Raw genomic sequence first — 6,089 nt, 5'->3', positions numbered from 1 at the left:
TATATTACAACAGATCTTTCTCTGGTATAAGGTCCATTATCTTGTTTGTGCTGGTGGTGTAAACTGGAGTATGTGATTTATTGTTATAGCTTCCAGTTGGATAAGGCGGCCAAGATTTGGACATCTGCTTCTCCAGCATGCCTTAGTCAAGGGTCAAGGTCTCTCTTATTCTAACTGTTTTGCAGGATAGCCACAGGGAAAGTCACCCACTGTCTGTTTGGTAAATGACTTCATAGAGAAGGATTACTGTGTGCAGGGGCACCATGTATTGGTCTTAGCCTCAGGTCAGGCTGAGCTGTAACTCCACTGGTGAACATGACAAGATGTTCTCATAGCTGAAGGTTTTCTGGCGCATGAGATCTTCTTGCCTCTGAGGATGGCAAAACAGAACTATGGGCTTCCCAACCTCAACCTGCTCACAGGAAAACCAATCATTTCTTTTCTGCTTTTCTCTTGCCTATGTTTTCACACAAACTAGTCACAGACTCTTCTTACTGACTGCTGTTGATAATCTCCTCCTGCCCTCACAAACCTCTCTAAAGCAAGACAGCCAGCCTAGTCATTGGAGAGGGGTTAGTTTCAGGTTCCAGTTTTACCTGGATTGATAATCTGCCTGATATGCAATGAAGGTGCAGTTTAATTTCTCAGGTTTTATTAGTCTTCCAGTTCTTCTCCATCTTGCTCCTACTGGGCCCCGCAGCAGGTTAGCCAAAACTCATCCTGTACTCACTGCAGCCTAGAGAACCTCAGGACATTCCTTCTGGGCTTCTCAAGTCCAGTTCCTTGCTTGCACAGCCAGCCATTTCAAACAATCAGTTGAGTAAATGTGTCTAACTGCCTCTTAAAACCAGCTTGGTTTTTGGCCTTACTAAACCCATTGGGAGGCCTTCACAGAGCGTCAATGCTCTCAGCATTAGAAACCTGACAATCCCTAGCCTAAATGTATGCATGGCTACTTTATACCCATTTGTTCTTGTGCCAGCATTGTCCTTTATCTTTAAATAGCTCTTTCCTCCTCCCCATGTGTTCACCCCCTGAAGTATTTATTTATAGATTGCAATTATATCCCCCTTTGCTAGGCTAAACAAGCCAGGCTCCTTAGTTAATTAAGCTCTGGTGAATGATGCAAGGCCAAGCATCTTGGATACCCAAAATCTGCCTCAGTCAGGGCTACATTAACAGATCATCAGGAGCCAAAAAGGACACACCTAATTTTTAGGGAGCTGATTCTAACTGCCTTCCTACTTAATGGGAAGCTTCTTAGTTCAAGCTGCGATCAAGTCTTCACTAGCCAGTCCTCCATTTTATCTTTAAGCTAAGGCAGATGTGGGCTGCTTTTGATTCGCCCTGTTCCATCCTGCTTGACATATCCAAGCAGCTGGGTAATCCATACTACATTAATCACATCGGGGTTGATTTTTAAAATAGAATTAAGAAGTGAAAAATACGGGAACCTCGATTGCTTGCTTGTTCAAAACACGTCCAGACAGAAACTGAGGAAATGTGTGAGAGGCAACAGTCCTGCATCAGCTCTGGGAGATGGGCTGGAGGAGTTAACAGGGCTTTTCCATCTCTAGCCTGTAGGACTGCTGTAATTCATCATTTCTATAGCACCATAAATTAGACGGCACTTCGCAAGCACAGAGGCAGTTCTTGCTTCCCTGAAGTCTATAGCAGGACTCTCAGGACGGGGTGCCTGGCTGACACGCTCTTCGAGGCACTCTCTTCCCCAGAAAGGCTTCCACTGTGAATATCATGCCTACAGGACTATGTGACAATACGGCCCCATTGTCCCCTTTGGAGTGGGAGTAAAAAAGCTGGGGAAGGCAGAGGGCTTTTTTCCCAACTCCCCCATATCACAGCTGGACTTCTCATCTCTCCATGGCCTGTTTTAGTGTTGCCCGGGTGGAGAATAGGCTTCTTGGGGCTTTGATTCAGTCTGGCTGTCCTCCAGCAATATCCACAGTACTCCCTCCCCTCCCATATGCTCTCCATTAACATCCTCCTGTCTGCTGAATAAGGAAAGAATAACTCTCCCAGCCCCAGCCAGAGCCCCTGAGCCAGGGGAGTTCATCAGTCAGACTGGTTTCTCCTGAACCCAGAATAGGCCTCGTTAATGGGCCAGGAGGGGATTTTATTTTGCCTTTCAGCTAGTGGCTGCCCTGAGCCAGGAGTAGAGTCAAGTTACTGTGTCCGGGAATCTCAGCTATTCCAAGAGTAGGAGCAAGTGAGCTGCTGACTCAGGAGGTTTCCTAGTATTTTCAAGCAGGGCTCAGTCCTGTCAGAGCAAACTGAACTGTTGGTCTTGCTTTCTTCTAGCCCCAGGACAGGGATTAACAAAAGTCACAGCCGACTGGAACAGGCTGGGGAATGGAACTGGAGCAGGACTGTGGATCACACCCTTTTCTGGCATGGACACAGATCCTTGCAAAGACTCATGTTAGTCCTTTACCCTTTTTTACTCCTCTCCTTGGAGGGCTGTTCAGTATAGTAAATAGTTGGATTGTCGCCCAAATGCCACCTGTCTCTGCAGTACGGCCAGATGGGTAGGATGGCTCTCTTTGCTAGCATCTCACAGACATTTCCCTATGTAAGGAGAATTTTCAGCTGCCTTTTTGAAGGACTTAGTATCCTTTTAGAGGTGCCCAACATTACAATGGTGACAAGCTGCAGACTAAGGCTCTGGCCCACTTACCTTTGGCATGCTGCTTGCTTTAGATCATGAGCTCTGTAGAGGTCCACAGATGGTGCCCGGGAGTTGTGATGGGTACAGGGAAGCAGCCAGGGAGGAAGAGCATGGCCTGGGGCATTTTCTTTTCTGGAAAACTGACAAGTGCTGATTTTTCTCCATCACTTCTTAACACACCATTTGGATTAGGATGGGAGTCCCATCTACAGAGTTTGTCCATTAAACAATGACCCTAAGAAATCTAGGCGTCTTCCTCCAAAAATCTTTGAATCAGAGGGGACTGAACTGTTTCATTTCAGCTAACCAGGGCATGAATTAAGTATGTGGGACTGGAATGGAGTAAAAACGAACTGCAGAGAGCAATGCCTGTGGGAGTAGAGTTCATTTGGCCTGCTTGCTACCTGTGAGACAGGGATCCCTGTAAAAAAGGCAGGACAAACCTGCTCTGATAAATATGACCAGGTGAAATCACTTATTACTCAGTCTAAATCACTTATTACTCAGTCTGTCATCTAGTTCAGTGAGTCACATGTGGTATCTCTAGAAAGTTGGTAACACCCCAGAAGTCACTAACTTAATACATGTTTAACTGAGGTCTTGTCTCATATTTAATAGCAACTCCAACTGGGCTTGCATGACAATCTAGAGAAGGGTGGGGATTGCCAACATGGGCCTGAATAGAGCACTAATAACCCTTTAGTATCCAAGATGCCTAAGAAAAAAGTCAGCAGAGCATTTGTATTTGTAGCCAAGGCTTATTTGCAAAAAGTGATAGAAATGTGATAAACAAGACACCATGGTACAGTTGTATTGGCTAAAAAGCAGGAATCCAGGCTGAGGACAAAGGATGGACACAGAGAGATGGTGGGGATGCTCTGAGCAGGATGGCTCCCATCTGAGGGCAACATTCAGAAGATGCTGTGCGCTCCAAATGTCCAGCTTCAGAGACAAAGACTGTCTTGAGGGTGTCTGGATAACCACAGCTAAGCTATCAGGCTGCTTTATCTCCTCAGAGGGAGGGAGCCCAAATGCTGCAGTGTTGCAGGCAGCCAGAATAACATGTGCTGTGTGACGTGAAATATTTAAGCACACATGGGCTTTGTGGCGTTTCCTGCCAATCTGCAAAGTATCAGTGTGGTGACTTGTGCTGCCAGGAGCTGGGTTAAGGAGAGGAGTTCCCCGGTGGGCATAACCTAGCTGCTGTCCCACACGGGGCACGTGGCTGAAAGGCATGACTTGGCTATGGGGAAACCCTGAAATGTCACACTGTCCCTTCCAAAAAAATAAATAAAAGTATCTACCCCATCTCTGTCTTCCAGAGAGTCTTGCTCCTCCGCTTTCTCTAGCTATACGCCCAAGGAAACAGAAATACTCTCCAAGTTCCCCAACTTGCCCCAGCTGTGCAGAGCAATGGCTGTGACAGGGCAGGAGTACAGCATGCAAGGGCTATGCCCTGTGCCCAAGGACTGCCCTTCCCTCTGGGTGACTTCTCCCCCGTGTGCAGAGGTGACTCCTGGTGAGGCAGTCATCCAGCTGCTTCAGGTGATGCACACATGGCCACCTGACTCTCCTGGAAAACCTCATGCCTTTCTTAAGGGTTGCCCACACCCATCCATATACATACACATGTAAACAGCAAGCTACCACATTAACACAGTTGAGACCTATGATAATGGCAACGAAACATGAAAGCTTCTCCCCTCATCCTTGTTTGTCTGGTTTGAAAGAGCAGGGTGTGAGTCCCTGAGTGGATGGGAGAGGGATAGGTGCTCCTTCTGACAACTTAGCAGCCCTGCTCCAGCACCGCCTGGCCCAGCACTGGCAAGGCAGCTGCGCTGCAACTGCTTGTATGCAACTCAAGAGCTTCAGGTCACTTCTGACCTGAGGTGGCATTTAGTGTCGCTGGTAATTGTTACTTCCTTACACAAAGCAAACAGAAAGTCCTGCTGCACCAGCACAGTCACCTGCTGTGGTTTACCCAGGGGGAAAGGAGTGGACAGTGATGGCCTGGCTGATGCAAGAGAGCGCTCTGTGCTGCTCCGTGCTGCTCTGTACCTTTTGGGGAGATTAGGGACATTCAAAATCTGTCAGAGTGCACATTAGCCAGTTTTCCTCTCCCATATTTCCTCCACCCTAAACATGGGAACTGTCTCCCTGCTGGTCTTGTGGAAGGAGGTAAATGGGAGTGCTTATAGGTGTGTGACTTGAAGTGAACAGGAGAGGGACATGCTGACGTCCCTTTCCTCCCAGGCCAACTGGGAGGGGGGGGTGGAAGGGGCTGGGAGTGGGGAGAGGGAATTACCCACTGAAGATGACCGGGAACTGTAAGGGCACAAACCAGTGCCCCAAGCCTTTTGCAAATGGCTTCCTCTGCTCAGAATACCAAGAGCGTGTGAAGCGAACGGAGGTAAAATACCATTTGCAGAAGAGACGGGATTTTTTCGCCTTGTTGCAGGCAGGACCAGCTGCGTTCCAAACCCGTGACTGCAGCAGCCATGACCCCTCTGAAGCGAAATCTGAGCCTGCAAGCAGTTGTGCTGGGGAGGGCTATGCTCTCACGTTTCTCTGTTTTGTTTTGGAGCCTCTGATAAGTAGTGGGCTTGCTTTTTTGCTTCCTTTCTTTTCTTTCTCTCTCTCTCTCTCTCCCCCCCCCCTTGTTTTACTTTACATTACAATTTATTATTATAATTGTATTATTATAATATAATTTTAAAAAAAAAAATGGTTCTGGAATGGGAACAAGTATGTTTCAAATTACAGAAAGGATGTGAAAGGTTCAAGAATTTGAGCCCTGACTCCGCCTGTGTCTGTCTCCACCCCCCCAGAGAGCAGCTCGCATTGTGGCTTTTCCACTGCGCTGCACAATAATGTGGCAGCGGGACCAGACCGCCCAGCGATCCCGGGGAGGCCGGGGAGGGAGAGGGTGCCCTTTGCCAGGGAACGGCCTCGCAGAGTTCAAGCGCTGCCTGCCAGCTTGCGCCGCTGTGCCTTGCTGGCCGGCCTGGGGCCTCCCGCGCACCCGCTGGCTCACAAGCCTGTTGCCTGGCTGGATTTTCAAGGGTTTCAACAAACCGTTTCTCAGCGCGCAGTTTGGTTTGAGCTTGGGGGTTTTTTGTCTCCTAGGGTGTGTAGGTGTGTCTGCGTGCGTGCGTGTGCAGGACTTTTTCCTTCCAGTGGTTAAGCTCCATCCCGGGAGCGTGCTGAGGGCCCACTTATGAGAGCGGAGCGCCCTCTGCTAGGTAGAAAGGGGGGAAAAGCAGGCAAAGGTGCAGCCCTACGGTGGAGAAGCAAGTTCTTTTGCTGCTGCGGCTAAGGCGTAGGTCCTCCTTGGGCACTTGCACGCTGAGAGAAGCCGGTGCATCGACACATCAGTGCCCTCACGGTGAGTCAAGGGGAGGGC

The sequence above is a fragment of the Pygoscelis adeliae genome, unplaced genomic scaffold (genome assembly GCF_000699105.1).
Source record: "Pygoscelis adeliae isolate BGI_AS28 unplaced genomic scaffold, ASM69910v1 Scaffold71, whole genome shotgun sequence".
Classification (NCBI taxonomy): Eukaryota; Metazoa; Chordata; class Aves; order Sphenisciformes; family Spheniscidae; genus Pygoscelis; species Pygoscelis adeliae.
Note: the sequence above shows the minus strand (reverse complement) of the source record.